The sequence below is a fragment of the Poecilia reticulata genome, chromosome 20 (genome assembly GCF_904066995.2).
Source record: "Poecilia reticulata chromosome 20, P_reticulata-male-v2, whole genome shotgun sequence".
In the NCBI taxonomy this organism is placed as follows: Eukaryota; Metazoa; Chordata; class Actinopteri; order Cyprinodontiformes; family Poeciliidae; genus Poecilia; species Poecilia reticulata.
The window spans coordinates 23,625,850-23,646,354 of NC_088849.1; the positions used below are offsets into that span (position 1 = coordinate 23,625,850).

The following is a 20,505-nucleotide window of genomic DNA, read 5'->3' on the forward strand; positions in this document are numbered from 1 at the left end:
ATCACTCGGCGAGCGCGAGTGCACTGACAGCATCGTGTTTCTGTGAGATGAGAGCAAATGAGTTTACAGTACACTCTGACAGACTTCAGCCTGCACGCTGTCTGCAGGAGATGCCTTTATTCCTTTGTTTCAGAGCAGCAAGTTGAGAAAAATGTCAACTTGTCTGCTAAAAATAAAACAACCCATGATTAGCGCTGAGGGGATTTAAATGGTATATGCATCTTCTAAATAGTCTGCTCATAAAAGAGAGATTTATCCTCACGAATGAATAAATATCAAATATCTCATCTCTTTTCTGCGTGACCTTTTATTATATAAGGAGTCGCTGCAATTACAGCATCAATCTGGCATTCAGTCGCATTCAATAGCGCCATCCAAATGTGTCGATAATAATTAATTTGCAGAGGTTAATGGAAGACGGGCTTTGACAGTGCCAATAAGACGTAATGCTGATGCAGTCCTGCCTGCAAAACAATGTTCTGCAAGGCGGTTCAGTCAGGAGTGTGAGGATAATGTCAGAATAATGAGTTTTCTGCTTAATTCAGATGGTTACACTGCAAAAACACAAAATCCTACCAAGTACTGAAAACATCTTAATGTTTAAAAATAAGACTAAACTAACCTGCAAGTAACTTTTCTGCAAGATATGAGCTTGTTTTAAGTCGATAATTCTGTTTGAAAAGTCAAAAGTTTTCAGTTTTTGAAATTCAAATTTCCTAGCTTTTCTAGATTAATGTCCTGGAATTAATCCAAAAGAATTTCTGAGTTTTTACTAGAAATGTTTTGACTTTTCACACGAGAAAATTTCAGATTTTCCCCCCACAATTTTCTGACTTTTGGAGTTCAGAAATTTCCAACTTTTTTTTGTGGAAAATTTCTCAGATTAGTCTAAATATTTCCACATTTTTTGGCGAATATTTTCTCCTCCTTTTTGTTTTCTATCTGTGATGGCCTTAAAACAAGTTCCTACAATGCATTGAAAAGTTACTTATAAGTTAGGTTTATCTTGTTGAAGTGTACCAAAATATTTACACTAGAAACCAGACGAAAATTATTTAGGGGTTCAGTCATATTTTAACTTTGGCTTAAACGATTAATCAAATTAATTGTGATTAATCGATTATTGAAATAACAGCCAACTAATATAGTAAACGATTAATCGTTAACTGGAGTCCATTTGCTTAAAAAACACCATATTCAGAGAAGTAATTAAGACAAAACTGTACAAAAAATTTATATTTTGTTCATTATGTCGAGAAACATTTTCTAAACAATGCTTATTATTACATTTCATTACATAAATTTGGTTTTCTTCTCTAAAAATTTAAAATCATTTACTTATTTGCATCTTTTAATGAATTTCTAATATTGTGTATAAAAGACTTAAGTGAATAAATTAAAAATATGCAGAATGAGACAATTTGTTATTCGATTAATCGTCAGAATATTCAATCAAATAATCGATTGCTAACATGATCGTTAGTTGCAACCCAACTTTCTTTATGATTTTCATCTCCAACTGATGCTAGTAAAAGTATAAGTAACCAAAATGGATGGATATTGTCATGGTTACAGGTTGTTTTTGTCGTTAGTTTTAACTTCACAATGTTCGTTTTCAGGAAAAGTTGTGAGTGTTTGAGGGATAACTTTGTTTCCTGAAGGAGAATCTGATTTAGTTTCTCCTCTCCGTTCAGAAATTTGGCGAACCAATCCTCGGAGATCCGGCTCAGAGAACAGAAGCTGTTTGCTATTCCAGCAGGGGATACTCATCTTAAAGGATTGAATTAGGTCAGGGTAGTGAGCTCTCCGAAGGAAAACCTACTCTGGAGTTTAGTCAGCGACTGTCCTCTAAAATAACAAAAAGTTGGAGAAGGAAAGATCTGCAGTGACCATGTGACGTGTTGTAAAGTAAACGCAGTTTTCCTCATGAATATCTCTGAACTCTCACAGATTGTCCCTTCATGCCTGTGAAACCCTGGATCTGTGCTTTTAAACAAGCTGTTTTATGGAGCTTTAAATGCTGCTGGTGCACTTCCCCCCCCCCCTCATGTACCCATTTCCAGCAGAACATATTGGCTGGGAACAGAAACACCGTGATTCAGCTGCTGACATTTTAACCATAATTGGAAAGAAACTGCAGTAACATATGGAAAGAGACGACGACTTGTTCCTGCAACGTGTTGCACAAACTTTACATGGATTCCTTCGTTTCACACCTGCAATAAATCACACAGGAAGCAGGACTGGAGACACTTTAGGGCAGAAAACTAAGGATGTTCGAAATTATCAACATCGGAGGGATTTTTTAACATATCGGTCCGATTTTAACAGACGTTTATTTCCATTTCTGTTTCCGTAGCAGGATGAAAGTGTGTTGGTGTAGTTGTCAATGTAATGTTTGCAATAGTAGAAGTTTGTGATAAGTGGTTCTCATGTGCTCTTTTGTGGTGAAAGTTGTCTGTGCAAGAGGAAGAAATTAAAGTCTAAATTCTGAGAACAAGTCAAAATTCTGAGAAAAAAAGTAAAAATTCTGAGAAAAAGGTTAATATTCTTAGTCAATTTTTCAGATTAAAGTCAGACTTTTGAGATTAAAGTCAGAAGTCTGACAATAGTCAGAATTTTGAGGAGAAGCTAAAAAAAATCTGAGATGAAATTAAAAATTCTAAGAAAAAGTTAAAATTCTGTTGTTAAAGTCAGAAATCTGAGCAATAATGGTCACAATTTTCAGATTAAAGTCAGAATTCTAAGAATATTCACAATTTTGAGGAAAAAAAAACATTCTGAGATTAAAGTTAAAATTCTAAGAAAAAAGAAATAGACTGAGAAAAATTTGTCAAAATGTTTTGGAAAAAAAAAAGAAAGTTGGACTAAGACTAAGTCACATTTTTTCTTTCTTTCAGTGACTGTAATCCTGTTCAGTAAATCAGATGTTGCTACTGGCGGAAAAGATGAAGAAGACGACAGGAAGTGGTAGGAGGATGATGGCGCTGCATGTTTTCTAAACTTATTCATCTGTGATTTTTGTTGTGTTTCTTATTTAATGGAAACAAATTGTTGTTTTTTTGATTTAACAAAATTAGGGCTGTTGTAAACGATTATTTTAGTAATCGAGTAATCTATAGATTTTTCTTACGATTAATCGAGTAATCGGATAAAAACAATTATGAAATAAAATATTGGTAAATCTTCCATAACACCAGTGTTACTATCGGATATCAACATCAGTCTATTTTTTCCACCTTTGAGCTTCCCTACCAGTTACTTTTTTGTAGACCGGGGGAGCAATACGGGATATTTACGGCTCCTCCGTTCAGAAACTCATCTACCAGCCATGTTCCGCCTCCCGTTTGTTCAGACCGGGATGATATAAGTTTATTGTGCGGTTCGTCCGTAAAGCTGCTCTTACCCTGTAAGCATCAACCCTCAGCCGCCCGCCGTGTTCAGTCTCTCCGCTCACCTGTAGAAATCCTCCTCAGCTTCTTCCCGCCGTTCAACCAGCAGCTCCGGAGCAGAAAGGCTGCCGAACTCCCGGCATCGCGCCGGTCATTTTAAGGATGTTTATTGGTCCCACAAAAACGATGAAAACCCGGAATTATCACCAATCAGTAAAATCCCCGCGGGCCGAACTTGAAGATTGGACGTTATGCCGCTAACACGTAGCTTCCGTCAACAACTCAGAGGCGGAAGTCAGAGCTCCGCGCAACGCAAATAATGTTCCGGCTGAAACACGGTGCGCTAAATGATAAAACATAAATTAACGAAGCTTCGAGGCAGGTCAATTTTCCTCGAGGAATTTTAATAATCGAGGTACTCGAATCACTCGAGGAATCGTTTCAGCCCTAGACAAAATATTTACAAAGTTTTCCGAACATTTGCATTGAAAACGCAGCTAGCGTCAGTAAAGGCGAATTACATCTTTAAGCTAATTAAGCCTAATTTAAATCGACACTAAATGTTATTTCCATTATTCTTAAAGAAGTCAACATTATTTAGTGATAATCAAGACGTTCCTTTTTAGCTGAGCAGTTTTTATCTATGTGGAGCGTCTCCTCACACGCCGCCACATTAATCCACGCGCCCTGAATCTTTCACCGCGCGCGCCTGACGCTTCGCCACTCCAGCGCCGATCCATTACGGCTCCAGTCCAACACCACCGAAACCAATTTCTCCTGGTTTTATCGAGGTTATACGTGTCCAGATACGGCAGCCATTAAATTAATTAAAAATAAAAGAAAGAGTGCCGACATAACGTAGATGGATGAGGCTGCGGCTGAGATATTTACAGGTAACTTAATTACATTCACAAAATAACACACATCTAGGTCACAAAGAGGGGAATTCTAAATAGGCAATTAAGCCGGTGGTAAGAGCCTTAATAAGGCAAGCAAAGTACATAAAATGAGGGGAAGTAAGTGAGTGTCAGAGCAAACGACTTTGCCTAACATTATTCATCATGGGACTAAGTGGTAAGATGGCTTCTAAATTCAAGCAGCATTAATCCCTGATAGCGGGGCTCAAACCAGCCAGTATCAATAACGGCAATAATAACTCATCCATCTGGACGCCATCCAGACCCCGACTGCTTAATTAGGCCTCCCTCATGAATATGCCTTCCGGACTTTAGCAGGCAGAGAAGAAGAACAATGGAGGCGACGCGCTGTCCAACCGTACGGCAAGCCGGTTTAGCATTTAATCTGTTTCATTCCCGATGTCTGAAATTGGTTTAAACTAGATGCATTAGCAAGCTGAGGTTTCTCTTAATTTGTATAAATGATGTCATACCTGTACAGCAGCATATTGGGGTCATTCAATATTAAAGAATTAAAACAAGCTCCTATATCTTACTGAAGAGACACTTCTGAGTTAATTTTGTCTCATTTTACACTAGAAACTGGACCAAAAATACTTGGTAAGATTTTATGTTTTTGCAGTGTATTTGCAATAACCTTCAAGAAAACAGCAAAACAACCGAAAAGCTTCAGTTCCTAAAATCCCACCTGTTTAGATTTGCCTTTGAAAGATAACAAATTAAACATTGACCAACATATTTGACGTGTATTGATGATTTTCATGACGGCACTCATCAAAATGTGATGTTTGTTGCTGGTTTTCTCAATCGTTGACTTTACGGTGTACTTTATAACTTTGTATTTTCCTCTTTTAATGTTTAAAGCACTTTGGACTGCCATGTTGCTGACAAAGAATTTGACTTCACTAGACTTTACTGATGTTCTATAAATGAGATGCTTTTTAGGGCGTCTTGTCGCTTTAAATCCAAATAATCTGCTGCTGGCCACGCCCCCCAACTCAACGTTTACACTTAAAAATGACTGAAAACATGCGCAATTATACAACTGTACATCTTTAAAAAGCATTAGTGGAACCTCCTGCACAACCAACAAGAATGCAGAAAGTGGTATCTGGAATGTAAGTCAACTACAAAACACTTGTCTCTTCCAGCAGCCATTGTACAGCGCATACAGTAGCAATGATCCATTACCAAACAGTAAAAGTTGCATATAAATAAATGAAAGAATTGAGTGTGGAGAATGTAGGTGCTTCAAAACAGGAGATAAAATAACAAAAGGTTGACTCCAACTGCAACCAAGGTGCCATTTGTCTAGCAACAAGTTTAACACTGAAAGGAAATTTCCAATGGATTCACACCAAAGCGGCACCTGACTCGGGGAAATCGTGAGTGAAATGGATTACGTCTCGTAAATGAGGCCGGCTTTGGGGAGTTGCTCTGCGAAATGTAAATGAGAGGAGGATGTGTGGTGACCTTTCTGATGGAAGGATGCGGAGGGTAAAGCGACTTAATCAAACGTGGAACCCTTGGTGCCACGCCGCGATTCGCCCGGCGCTGGGAGTGAGCGCTGAACCAAACTGTAAAACCTGATAAATTATTAGAATGGGCTGTAATTTCATGTGTGATGAGACGAAGAGGGACGCCTCTTAGCGGTTTCTCTCCCTCTCACACACTCAGAGGACCTTTGGCTCTTTCCAGCGCTTGGAGATCGGTTCAAGATGCCGGCGGCCCAGTCAAAGTGAACCCAACCTCGCCGCCGCCAAGCAGAGCGCATCAGCTCCACCTGTCCCTCAGCATCTTGTGCAATTAGGGATCAGAGATCGCAGATAGCAGAAAATACAGAGCCTTCCAGGAATCTTCCCACTTTTTCACATTTTATCAACCAGAAGCTTCATGTGGAAAACAATCCAAAGTTGTGTCTGACTGCAGGGAGGAAATAATGCGACTCGCAGTTTTCAAAAGATATTTCAGAAACTCAGTACAAACAGAAGCTTCTTTTAGTTTTAAATAAAAATGTGTAACAATTTATTCTGAGTAGGAAACCAGGTGTTGCAGTTTGTGAACAACCTGCTAAACACAAAATTTTACCAAATGTTTAGTTTCTAGAGTAAATATCTTAGTTTCATTGAAATAAGACAAAATTAACTAATTTTAAGTAAGTATTTCCTTAAAACTGGGGAAGAAGTCCCACATTAAATTGCAGATTATTTCACTTATAACAAGGCAGTGAAATAATCTGCCATTTGATCCAGGACATCTTTTCCCAATATAAAGAAATTATTTACGTAAAACGAGCTGCTGTATCTTGAGAAAAGTTACTTGTAGTTTAGTTTTGTCTTATTTCAAGTGTGCTAAGATATTTGCACTAGAATCTGTAATATTTTGTGTTTTTGCAGCGTTGTTCTTGTTGCAGCGCCCCCACAGGCGAGGAGAGGAACAGATTTTTCAAAATGTTTTTATCATTTGACACAAAATGCATCAAACGTTGCGGTTTTGGTCTCCAGTCGAACCAAATCTGCCGCGCCATCAGGTGTGAAAACTCCTTTAATGTGATGAAATGTAAAGTGGTGTGAACACTTTTGCCCGGCTCTATGTGCCTGAGTGAATATGGATCGGCAGCGGCGCCGTGTCCCATGCTTTCTCAGCCAGGCAATGAAACATGAGCGCCACAGCAGGGAAAACAATCAATCGTCTTGTCATGCCCGAACACATCCCTGCATCCGTCATGTTTTATGAAGCACACAAGGTCGTACAGTTGTGAAGAAATCTTTTAACTGGCAAAACCTTTTGCAGACTGCGAGCTCATAAAAAGCTCCTGTGCATGCATGTATGTGTGAGCGATTCTTTGAGGATAAATGGGCCTCTGCGTGGCGGGTCGTACCTTTTACGGCGCCGTAGAAGGAGCCTTTTCATTTTGCTCTGAGAGCAAAAAGCCTGGGGGAAATCAAAGTAAGCATTTCCCCTTATTCTAAAGCGCCACCTTTAATAGGTACAAAGCCAGCCAAGCGTTCAGCCCCGTCCTCTGGACTGTGAACACATCATGGCTGGAACTGCCAATCGATTCCACGCCGTGACACAAGAATTAACCAAGAATTTTTACTTAAAAAGAGAAGACTTTATTTGCAACCAGACGTCTGAGCGGTAGCTTCTGTCGGAGACGGATGGCTCATGAGTCATTACATGCATCAGCCGGAGAGTGAGTAAAACCTAGCGGAGCAGCTAAGCAGCATCTTGATTTACTGCGCTACCTTTAAGGCCAGGTTTAAAAAATGAACAGACCCGTTCGCCACACTCATTGCACCGCCTTGTCCTGGGGGAACAGAGCATGGTGTGTTGCTTTGTAAAGCAGCACATTAATAAGGGAAGAGCTTGTTCCTCCACGTCGTTTAAGTGTTTCCAGAGGTCACGCACCGCGTCCCGCGCACTCTTTGGGGTTGGAGGTACGGAGACGTCCCATTTCTTAATGGATACTCCACACATCAGGATCCCCTGGAGGAGGCTGCACACGTTTCTCCTCCCAGTGAAAAATAACTTGTCTTAAGATGTTTTACATTTGTTCTTAACTGGTTCTTCTGGATTCAAAGTACATCATAATAACCCAAAGCAATTTCTTGCAGCAGATTTTATATTAACTGATTATTATAAATCCCTGAGACAGAGTTGAGGATTATTTTGTTCTCTCTGTTTTGTCTTCATTTTGTTAGAAATTCACCTTTTACTTCCATTTGAGCTTCTACTGCTTCTAAAATAGCCAAAACGTTTTTTGGGTAGTAAGTTAATGCTTTTTTGTGTTTAGAAAACAAGCTGTTTCAAAAACCTTCCAATTGTTAAGTGGGAGGTTTGCCGTTGCCTAGTAACCCCAGCAGAGTTCCGCCTGTTACCTAGCAACCCAAACTGAGCTCCAGCACGTTTGGTCAGCTGGTTTTACCGTTGTATGTGCTGTACAATGGCTGCTAGAACAGACAAGAATTTTGTTGTTGACTTACCATCCATTGTTGGTTGTGCGTAAGGCTCCATTGCTGCTTTTCAAAGATGTACCTTTGTGTAATTGCTCATCTGTTTGCATCCATTTTCACATGCAAGTTTAAATGTTGAGTTTGGGGATTGTGGCCAGCAGCAGCTTATTTGGATTTAAAGTGACAGAGGCCCTAAAACATCATATACTGACTAAAATCTCATTATCTAAGAATGATTTTGTATGGACCAAAGATCAATCCTGATCTGTTAAAGGAAACATAACGGGTCACTTTTAAAGTATTTTGTAGATACAACTATGCTTCCAAATTCTGTCCCAGGCGTTAAAGGAGATGATAAAGTCAGATTTGTGATGTCATATCAAACCAAATTGATAAAAGTTTCAGTATTGGTATTGGATCGATATCAGAATATGTAGACTCAACCTCCTCTACCGTACGGGAGTGCAGGGTCGATCAATCCTGAAAAAATAAATAAATCGTTGTTACTCATCCCTAGTCAAAGTGGACGTCCACCAGAGGGTTCGCTCAAAGGTAAATGTTTACAACCGCGTGGCATTCTGGGTAAATACAACCTAAACAAACGCACTAGTTTAGCACTAGCAGAAGAAATCCATTTGTGTTTACGTTTCATGAAAAAGGAAGTTGCACCTCAGAGGTTTTAATGTCGTTTCCTTCAGTGGTTGTTACTGCAGCGCCCCCACAGGTGAGGAGGGGAACAGGCGCAGTGCGAAAGAGAACCGCAGCTGAAAATGTAACAAATGTTGCAACTTTGATCCACTGGACTATCAGGTGTTTTATCCCCCTAAAACTCTTCATGCTGCTTGGACATGAACTCAACTGAAAACTGACTTCCTTCAGTCTAAAAATCATCTGTATTGATGGAAAACAGATGTATGTCTGATGATGCACCTGTGTTTTAGCAGGGACTTGGATCTTCACACAGCAAAAAAAAAAAAGGGGCGGGAGACAAGGCCTTTGTATTCCCTCTGAAGTGGGATCAGAGAAACTACTACATAAATTAATGAATAAACACCACATGCAGAGAGATCTAGAGCAACCCCTTCATCATACTGATGCAACAGCCAGGCAACCCCCAGAGTTGTGTGGCTTCTAGTTGTTGTGACGTTTGAAACATTTATTGAGCTAATTCAGGTGTAGAGAAGTGACGGCCGGGGCAATTTGATCCCTGACTTCCCCCGCCCTCATTCAGGCGGTGATTGATTATTTATTTTTGGGACGGGAGGTGGGGTTGAGCTCACACTGACAAATTGGACTTGAGGTGTTTATTTTAGCAATGCAAGTTTATGATGACACATATCTCTAATTAGGAGCAACATTAACAAGAGAATATAATATAGGAAGGGGCAAAGTTGCTGAGATTACACTAACGAATAAACTGTATTACAGGCAACATCCAGACCATTTCTAATGCAGTCAATATGAAATTTTCAGCTTTTTAACATTTAAAAACGGTGAAGTTTAATGTATTTTACTGAGATTTTAATGGATACACCCAGGCCTGTCACAAGTTATCATTTTCTCTTTTTCTACCAAAAACTGAACGATAAAAGTCTTCAGTTTGGTGTTTTGGTCTCAACTATCCCTTTTTTTTAAAGGACGATTTTGTTTACAGATACTTCATAATTAATTTTTTATGTTGTTTTGTTTATTTAAAATTTCCAGTTCTTGCATTATTGTGCCATTACTTTGATTTTATTTCAAAATGGTCTCAAAACAACAATATAATCGTTTATTGCAAAAACTTCTGGGACAATTTATCGTTCAGCAAAATTTATAATCATGACAAGACCAGATGCACCAACACAAAGCCTCCACTTGAGTCAGCATGTTGTGTGTTTTGTGTTTTCAGGGGCAAGAAACTGGCATTTTTGGCAGTTTTTCTTAGCAAAACAGCTAAAGATGCATTTGCGAGGTCAGACACTGATGTTGGACACCAATTCTCTGCTCTGATTGCTTCCATGTGTGTCTACAGAGAGCCAGTGTAGGAACTTTAGATCTGGTTTGATGTGCTTTAACTTCCTGGTTTTAGTCGGGATGCCAGCAGCAGCGTTCTGGATATTATTGATTATTTTTGGCAGAGTTGTGAGGACACTGTGGCAGTAATCAATGCAACTAAAGATAAACACATGGATGAGTTTCTCTAAATCTGTCATGATCCGTGTTTCTGTGTGTTTAATTTTGAGTTTTTCTGTGTGATCCTGTTCTCTGCGAGTCCCGTCTCTGCGTCTTCCCCGTTGATTGTCTCCCAGGTGTGTCTCGTTCCCGTGATTACCCCGTGTGTATTTAGTCTCACCTGTTGTCTGTGTTCTTCGTCGGATCCTTGTCTTAAGTTTGTGTAACGTACGTCCACGTCGTCTTTGTTAGTCAGTCTGCCCGCACAGTTGAACTGTGAAGTCCTGTGCCTGCATTAGCTCATCGTGTCAGTCTTTGCTGTCAGTGCTACCGGTATTTAGCTGCATGCTACGTTTGTGCCGTGCCGCCTGTTTTTGGACTGTTTGAGCATCTTTATCATTAAACATCTTCATCTTCATCATCCTACCTGGGTCTCAGCGTCATCTCCTCACCACCTACCACCCCACCCTGACAAGATCTTGCTGAGACATTAGCCCTCTAATGCCTAGAAATGTTCTTCAGGTGATAGAAGGCCGACTTCGTAATCGTCTTTATGTGTCTCTGAAGGTTCAGGTCAGATTTCAGCCTGATCTCTACTTTCCAGCTGTAATAACTGAAACTGTGCGTTGACTGTCGATCGTTCCTCTTTAGGTCCAAAGATAATAACTTCTATCTTGGTTCCGTTCAGCTGGAGAACCGTCTCTGAACTTTTCCCACAAAGCTGGAAGTTAGAGTTCTCAGACATAGTCGTAATGTTCTTATTAGAGATGTGCCGATCAGGTTTTTTCCTGCCGATACCGATTCCGATCACCCATGAGGGCCGATCACCGATACCGATCACATAATTTTATTAAATTTTTTTAATCATAAACACTACCGGTTACATTATGTGGGAAAAGGAACCATGAATTCACCTTAATTTAGACAAAAACTTGTTTTTAATAACTTTTTCCAAGAAGAAAATTAAACAAAACAGGCATTGTGCAAATTGTACTACGATCAATAATACTATCTTTAACAGACTGATAACATATGGAGGCTCTGAAGAGGCTAAATAATGCAAAGAGCCAAAATAAAACCTCTCAACATTGCCAAAAAATTCAAGTATAAAACATTTTTTGGTCCATTTCAGAGTTTGATTCTGCATTCACCCTCCCAAAACGAACCGGATCATTCAGACAAATGGACTGGAGTGAATTTATCATGATCTGTGTGTTTATAAAGCACTAAAACCTAGTAATAATTCCTAATGAATTATTCATTTGCAGCCAATAAATCCATGCATTCACCAACCAAAATCATAAAATAAACACTAAACAAGAGCAGCTTAGTGTATTTTCCTTACGTCTGACCGGGTAATGTGATCCATTTAATACTGAAAATGCAACAAAACACCAGCCGTCTTGTTCTACTTTCCAACATTATCGAGCCGTTTCAGTCGGTCCCAAATGAAATGACCCTCATCAGAGCTCCACATGCTGCAGATTTGTTCACGTTTTATCTTCATAAATCCGAAAACAGGAGAGAAAAGTCTTTCAATGCAAACACAAAGACAAACGCTCCTGACTCAGGTTTGAAGATTGCAAATCAGATGTGGAAATATACTAAGAGAGTGATGAATATTTCATTGTCAGTCGCGAATAGAGAGAGAGAGAAAAAGAAGGAGTGCTCGAGTAATAACAATAATACTACTAAAAAGCAGCTAATGTTGAGGTTGTTATTTATTTAATTGGAGCTGCGCTCTGTGGGAATCCTGCCTCGTATACCTTGAGGGAATTTCCGGCTTCTGGCACAATGTTTTTATCGGATAGCTGTCAATACGAAACCTTTCCGCCATCCAGCAGTTTACCTCCAGTGATCTCTGAAGGATTCATCAACAGTCAATCAAAGGGAGTTTATGCACAGCCCTGATTTTGTTTCCTCTTCCCAGCAAACACAATTTGAATACCCGAGGCATCAACACAGCGAAACGCTATTATGCATTCATGTTGCCCTTTCTTTCTCTAACATGAAGGAGTTATGCTTCCTCTGTCAGTCAGGCAGGGACATTCGCAGATGCTTGTATATCCCAGGATCTTTGACTGCGTGGCAGGAAATGTTTAAAAACGGAAATGAACTCCGGATTAAAAGCGTTTCTGCTTCTTTCACCGTCACAGAATTATTTTAAATTACATATGAAACCAGATATTTGCATACACTGTGTAAAAAGATACAAATATACGTTTTCTGACTGTCTGAAGTTAAATAGAATCAAACCTTTCTTGTTTTAGCTGAGTTAGAATTACATAAATTATTTCTGTTTACAAGATTACAGAAAACTTGGCGAGAACATTTTCTAGAAAATTAAGAAAGTTATCCCTAAAACTGACCAAATGTATGTAAACTTTTGAATCTGAGAAAAAGGAATTACAAGAATAAAGCCACGTGAGAATAGAGTCATAATTTTATGATTTTACTCTTAAAATATTACAACAATTTTTTCTGGCATTATTTCAACTTCATTCACATAATTTTGTTTTTTCAACTCTGTTGTTTAAACTAAATTATTACCTAGCTGAACATGAAATTACAGGGTTTGCCCCAGTGTATTATAAGCCTGGCGGGCCACCAGGCTTTACTTGTGTTCCCACCAGGCTTAGCGTTGCTTATTTGTCTTAAAATGTTTGCATTTTTAAGACTTTATAGTTGGTGTTCTGGTATTAATTTTCCAATCTTTTAATAACACATAATTATCAAGTGATATTTATCAATTTTCTGTCAACTTTAAACATTTTTAAACTCAAAAACTCGACTGGATGAATGACTGCTGAGCGCCCCGACCGCCAGGCTTAGCAAGTTTCCTGGGGGAAACCGTGAATTATTTCTTATATCTTTGTTGCTTTTTTATTTATAAATTTTCATGTTTTTCATTTGTTCAAAGCAGCATATTAGCTGATAATATGCTAACGTTATGCAGAAATATGTTTTTTGTCCACAACAGTAAAATAATTGTGATAATTCATCCTGATGTGTTGCATTTTGAGATCTACTTCATATCCTCTATTCAAGTAATTTTTTTGAACTCGTGGTTTAGTTTTTATTTAATTATATTTTTAATTTGAATTGCTTTTATCCTTTGAATTGATTTAAGTCAGTAGTTGCGTAATTTGACATTTTGAAAATAAATTTGTTTGGTAAAATCATGCATTTCTCATTTGTTGATAAGTTTGAGGATGAAGTAGTTTTTTTTATTGAAATTGGTTTATTTTTGCAAAACGGCAATGGAAACACTTTTTCATTACTACTGACAGAAACGACAAAGAAGACAACAGGAAGTAGTCTTCTACTTAGTAATGACGCAGCACGTCCATTAATGACTTATAATGTGAACAAATTTATTCACATGTGATCTTATTTATGCTTTTTCTTTAATGGAAATACTTTACGCAACACTGATTTATTTCTATAAGAAGTGAGAACAAATTTTTGATGGATTGGTTTGTGAAGATTACAGAATTTCTACTTAAGTCTAAAAACTTGCCTTTAGATTTATTGCCTTTTCCCGTTTCGGACGTTTCACTTCAGGTGCACTTTTCTGTGACCTTACAAGGCATTTCCAGATGATAGATTTTGGCGGTAATAGCCATTTCAGTACTACTGTTTGTTACTAAGAGCATCTGAGTCAGCAGGGCATAGCTTCAAAGGCTTAATGGGGCAAAATAAATTGCCACACCAAGGGAAAGATACGGCACTAATCACGCCATTAACATTGAGCGTCGGCCCAAAGTGGCCGTGTTTGTTTGAAGTGTCCAGAAATGAACTCGGGTCAAATCAAATTAGGGGCGATGGGACCACAGGAGTAGAGACAAACATGGCTTCCTTACGTTTTTTATACTTTTTTTGTGTCCTCAACCTTAAGTATTGTATTAAAAAGTGGATTTATTATGGATCCTCAAGCAAATCTTACTGTGTCCAGTTGTTGCTGCATTTGAATATCAAAGGCACTCAGCTGCAAGGGGTAAGATGTGATGTTTTGTGACGTTTCGTAGCTATAGATAGATTATTCTAATGATTAATCGACTATTCGATTAATCATAAAAAATAAATCATATAAAAAATTTGGCACATTCTGTAGACTTTTCATTTAACCACTTGAGCTTTTAGTATATGTCATTGAAAATACATTAAAATATTGAAAGAAGGAAAAAAAAAACATTTTAATGACATTTAAATTTTATAGCCTAAAGTGCTATAAAATTTAGGCTTTTTGCAAAATTTGTTGCAAATTTGTAGCCAATCTGGTTAATCTGGTGACTATTCTCTTGGATTAATAAAATTATGGTGAAAGGTGCTAAATATGAGTTTTCTTTATTTTGTTTTGTTTTACAGAATTGGAACCAGGTGAAGTTTAAAGTCCTCAGTCAATTGAGGACTTCTAGGTCAAACATATTTACGTCTTAAGTGCAAAATTTAATATTATTTGTACAGTTTTTGCTTAATTACTGCTCTGAATATGTTGTCCTTTCAGTAAATTGCCCTTTTCTTTGATCTCCAATTAATGATTAATCGATTACTAAATTAGCTAACGATTATTTCAACAATCGATTATTCACGATTAATCGCTTGCTTTGTCTTGTCACAGTTATCAGATGCTTTGTGATGTCTGCCTTCTGTGAGCTGTTTACACACAAACAGACCTGAAACAATCAGATTGATCAAATTAATTGATTATTTAAATAATCATCAACTAATGTAGCAATCGATTAATCGTTAACCGGGAATCAAAATGACCATTTCACATTTATGATAAAAACAGCGTTGCCATTTTTGCCGGTTAATTTTTTTTTATCTGATCGATTAATCGTCAGTATAATTGATTACTAAAATAATCCTTCACATTACTAATTAGCAGTGGTTGGAAGTAACGAAGTACAAGTACTTTGTTACTGTACTTAAGTACAATTTTCATGTATCTGTACTTTACTTAAGTAGATTTAATAATGGATACTTTCTACTTTTACTCCACTACATTTTACAGTAAGTATCTGTACTTTCTACTTCACTACATTTCTACAAAACTGTCGCGTTACTCGTTACATACAAGTCGCGTTGCTCTTTTCTTCCGTTAAAATGTGAAGTTCAGGGATTTAAGGTGGCGCCGTAAAATCCAACCAATAACGTGACTTAGTGTCTGTTGTCACCCATCGGCTCCACCTTTACTCGCACTCGGAGCTCCAGACATGCGCAGTGGTTTCCTCTGAGCGGGAGGAGATGTCTGTCTATAATATAATAGCGCTGCATAAATTGATATGGCGACATGTAAAATCAGCAGCGCTTCGCTTTCACAGACGGTGAGGACTTCGTCCAACGTTTAGCGTCACTTGGAAGGAAAGCTTAAAGAAAGGTAAGCTATGTGGACGTGATGCTAGCAAAGCTAACTGTACAGAGACACATGTTGCATCTGCTATGAAAAAAAGTTGCCACTCATGCGCTGAATTATTGTGTGGAGGATTTGACTGAGGTGTCGCATATATGGGACAACGCTGTGACCAAAGTGCAATATAGTGATATGTCATTCAGAAACGATCCGATTCTTCTGGACGGATCTTTACTAAGGTTGATAAGACTGAAGCCTCACTGCGTGCGTACACACTGCAGTTATTTTATTTCATATATATATATAATTGGTGAATAAGTAAAACAAGAACGTAAGAACTCAGAGCATGCTCATTCCTCTTTGTTTTCGTCTGTTGTTGGGCTTCAGTAACTGCACACTGAATTCAGTTATTTTGTCTTTTCCCTCTAATCTTCCGTATTTTTACGCCTGGTTTTATTGTAAAGTATCGTCATGTTTTTGACCTGTGGAGTAACATTTACAAACTGCGGCTTGCTGGCCACACTTTGGACATCCCTGCCTTTGCAAACACTTTCTCGCCTCTCCTGGACTTTCAAGGTCTACTGAGTAATTACACTGAAACTTTACAGCAACATGCCTTTAAAATCCAAAAGCTAATTTTTTTTTGTAATTATTGCTTCTCAATGTGAAAAAATTGGGTTTAGCTTCATGTTCCTTTATACCTAAAATGAAAATAACATTGCTTGCATTCTCGTGGGTTCGTACTATATGAAACACCATTCAGAATCGAAGGATTTTTAGAGAAAAGATCTTTGGCGTTGTACAGAAAATAAAAAGACCTTGGATCAGGTGTAGCAGCTTGACAGCTTGCTTCTCAGGGAGAAACCTTGACAATGTCTTTACAGCCTTCAAGCCTCGAATCTCTTTAAATATAATGGCTACAAGAGCCTCTTACAACTCTTTTGAATCCAAGGGGAGCGTTGGGAGTTTTTAGAGCTGAAATGTGCCATCTACACATGAAAACTACCTTGGAAATTCACCTTGACTTGATCCAGTTCAAGAAGCAAGGTAAGGAGAAGCTGAAGGTTTGCTACTGTAAAACACTGTACTGAAAAAAGTTAAACAAGAAAATACATATGACGGACATACAGAAGCAAACCTACAAACACTGATAATACACAATAACAGTTGGAATATTTTCTATGATGTGAGCTGAAGTGAGTATTGATTAGTTTATAGATTACTCTGACACATTCTGCTGATTTTTTTAAATCTTTAAATCCAAGGATTTGCAATGGGCTGCAACTAGCAATAATTTTAGTATTCGATTAATCAGTTATTCTGACGATTAATCAATTAATCAGATTATAAAAATTGGCACATTTTGCAGGTTTTTCATTTAACCACTTTAGCCTTTTTATGTACAATATTAGAAAAAGAAAAACATTAAAAGATGCAGATAAACAGCTAATTTAATTCCTTTTTTATATAAGAAAATAATAACCTTCTGTTTGTGAACGCTTGATCATTTGCAGCAAAAGATATTAAAATAATTGCCAACGATTAATCATTAACTGGAGTGAACAAAAGCCATTTGCTTAAAGGACGACAAACTAAGAGCAGAATTTCAGCCAAAACAACAGAAATATGTACATTTTGCATTTAAGATCAAAATAAAATATGTTGTACCAAAATGAAAAATCAGCAGAATGTTTTATTTTGTTACCCAATTAATCGATTAATCGTCAGAATAATTGTTTACAAAAATAATCGGTAGTTGAGGCCCTATTTGTGTCCCATTGCATTTATCTGACCTAAAACTAACAGAAACTTTAAGAAACAAACATTTCGATGTAAAAATCTCATTATCTGTTGTCACAAACGCTTGACGCCACTTGTTGCTACAAAGGATTGAAAAACGTTACTACGTTTTACCTATGCACTGTAAAAACAACAACTTACCAAGTATTTTTTGGTCTCATTTCTATTTCAGATATCTTAATACACTTGAAATAAGACAAAACTAACTTAAAAGTAACTTTTTCTTCAACATATATGAGCTTGTTTGAGTCAATAATTCATTATTATTGATGAAAAAGTTCTGGTTGCGCTGGCAGATTATTTATAACAAGGGGAAATGTATTTTTATAAGTGAAATTATCACCTTTTTCATCAATATTAACTTAAAGCACAATCCTATTTTGCTGAGGAGATCCTGTAAGTTAATTTTGTCTTTTTTCAGTGTTAGTAATAGAAACTAGACCAAAAATACTTGGTGATATTTTGTGTTTTTGTGAAAAACTGGATCTCATGTGAACTCAGGTTATTGTCTGTTTGTTTAATGTATTTAAGGGTTAAGTTGCATTTCTCTCTTAAGTCAAATCTCTAAAAACGAAATTTGCTCCTGCACTATAAACTGGAACCAGTTTCCCTTCCCATTTCCAAAGTTTTATTGTAATTAGCGGACTTTATGCTCCTGCTCAGCGATCTTTCCGATCAGATGGTAATTTTAGAAGCTGCAATAATATTTAATTTCACACGGGCACGGCTTCCTGGCGTCGCGTTCTGATCCCGGCGAAACACAAGCATAACCAGACTCCATAACTCTGGTTTTTACAGTCCCACTCCCCAAACCGATAAAAGTTTATTCTGGTTCTGTAGCTTGATTGCTGGGTGTACAAACCATTAAAGCATGCAGTCAGGCTGAGGATGTGTTCTGTGTGACGAAGATGAATTGCCTCCAGCTTATCAACATGAGCTGGCATATGGTGTGAAGACATGGCTTGATGGGGTGTCCATCAATCTGCCTGTGATTTAAATGCGCTCATATGATTTTTCTTTCACCCTGTGGTGAAGAGTATTCCCATGATGCCTCTTAAATAAGCATCATTTCAGCAGCAGGCTGTTTTGAGGTATATAAGCGCCTGTAAGGTGTACCGGTACATTTTGAGACATATTCATTGTGGTATTATTAGGACCTTTAAAGCTTTCTTGTTCTCTGCTCATTAAATCTGTGACCTTTCCCTTGTACCAGGAAGAAGTTTTCTGAATGGATAAAACTGTAATATAATCACTTTAGATAAAAGGAGTAGGTGAAAAGAGGGAAAGGGGAAACATGATTTATTGGCTGGAATTTAGGTTTTGATCAGGGATATAATGCCAAGAATTTCCTTGGGATATTGTCTCTGTAGTCCAATATACAACCTTTCCTATAATGTTGTTATAGCTACCATAGCGGTTTGAGAACATTAGCTGGTTTTCTAGAATATATTGAATAAAAAAGCAGAAATGGGAAAGGAGTGACAGGACATACAGTAGCTAAGAGATGCATCATCCACTGTATGCTAGCTAGCTTCTTGGACATAAATTTACCAAGGCTAAAATCCAACTTTCCACGAAACAATTTTAGCCTCTCATTAATCTTAGCTAAGCCAAAGATAGCTGGAGTAACATTTAGCTTAAATATCAATGATGTTGGATTGATTATCTGCTAAGGTGGGCAGCAGTTAGACTAAGTAGTTGTTAGCATGAAATGTAGTCAGCATTAGTAGCCTTTAGCATTGGTAAAACTTAGCAGTTAGCCTTAGTAGCTTTTAGCTTAAGAAGGAGTAAATCAGAACAGCACTTACTCTAAGAAATATTGTGTTCAAATGGCTAAAACTTCAGCTATCATGGGGTTGAATAGCTGCTAGGACTGGCAGCTGTTAGATTAAGTAGCTTTTAGCAGTTGCCATAAATAGCTTTGTAGCATTGGTAGAACTTAGTAGTTAGTCTTAAATTAGAATGGCATATTAGCCTAAATATGTTTAGCTCAAATAGCGTAGGCTTGAGTAACTGCTAGAATAGGCAACAGTTGGACGAAGTAACTTTTAGCATGAATTGATGTTAGCATGAGGTCACCTTAAAAAACAACAACAACAATAAAACAACAACTCCCTGTTGGCAAATAAAAAGACGGTGATGGTAATTAACCATTAGTAGTCAAACTAAGTTCTACCAACTTTGCCGAGGTTGGTAGAAATTAGCAAGTACTACTTAAGAACTAGCTTAGGTAGCTTACTACTAGCTTAAGTAGTAAGCTAGTAGTAAGCTATTAGCTGAAGTAGTAAGCTAGTAGTAGTTTTAGCTTCAGTACTACTTAAACTAGTACATTAGAACCACATTAGCCTAATAAATGTTTAGCTTAAATAGCAATTAAGTATAATTGGCTTGAGTAGCTGCTAGAGTTAGCAGCAGTTAAATTAAGTAGCTTTTAGCATGGTTTGCGTTAGCATAAATTGGCATAGACAGAACATAGCAGTTAGCCTCAGCAGTTCTTAGCTGAAGTAGGAGTAAACTAAAAGGTCTTTAGCTTCTACAGCTGTTATCAGCTAGTCCAAGTTTAGTTAGATATTTTTAGACAAAAACAACTTTTAGCGATTATTAGCAGCGCAAAACATAGAACAAGGTTCTTTTGTAGGTAATTAAGTAATTTTTGTGCAGATGTATCAGATTAAAAACCATTTAGCTACATGCTATATGTAACAAAACACAACACTGTAGCGCATTTCTTCAAGAATGAGTAAAAAATTAGCCAAAATCCAACGAAAGTAAATCAGACAGCCTATAGATCAATTTAAAAAAGATTCCCAACACATTCACCCTGTCAAATTAGTGACAAAAATTACCTAAAGCCGAACATTTCATGTTTTTCTTTGCCATTATTTAGTCTTGTACCAGATTTCTGAGTCACCACAATATAAAATAAAAGT

General features: G+C 37.6%; 2 long non-coding RNA genes across 3 annotated transcripts in view; both read left to right on the forward strand.

Moving 5' to 3' along the window:
• The window catches only part of LOC103456694 (uncharacterized), an 81,635-nt gene extending 79,871 nt beyond the window's left edge, over positions 1-1,764 (forward strand). For both annotated transcript variants that reach the window (XR_001776006.2, XR_014085453.1), the window contains exon 5: positions 1,695-1,764. This is a non-coding gene — a long non-coding RNA (uncharacterized LOC103456694). The remainder of the gene's footprint in view (positions 1-1,694) is intronic.
• Positions 1,765-2,895: 1,131 nt separating this feature from the next.
• Positions 2,896-20,505, forward strand: part of LOC145549353 (uncharacterized) — a 150,657-nt gene continuing 133,047 nt past the window's right edge. Inside the window, exon 1 of the long non-coding RNA XR_014085289.1 lies at positions 2,896-2,970. This is a non-coding gene — a long non-coding RNA (uncharacterized LOC145549353). The remainder of the gene's footprint in view (positions 2,971-20,505) is intronic.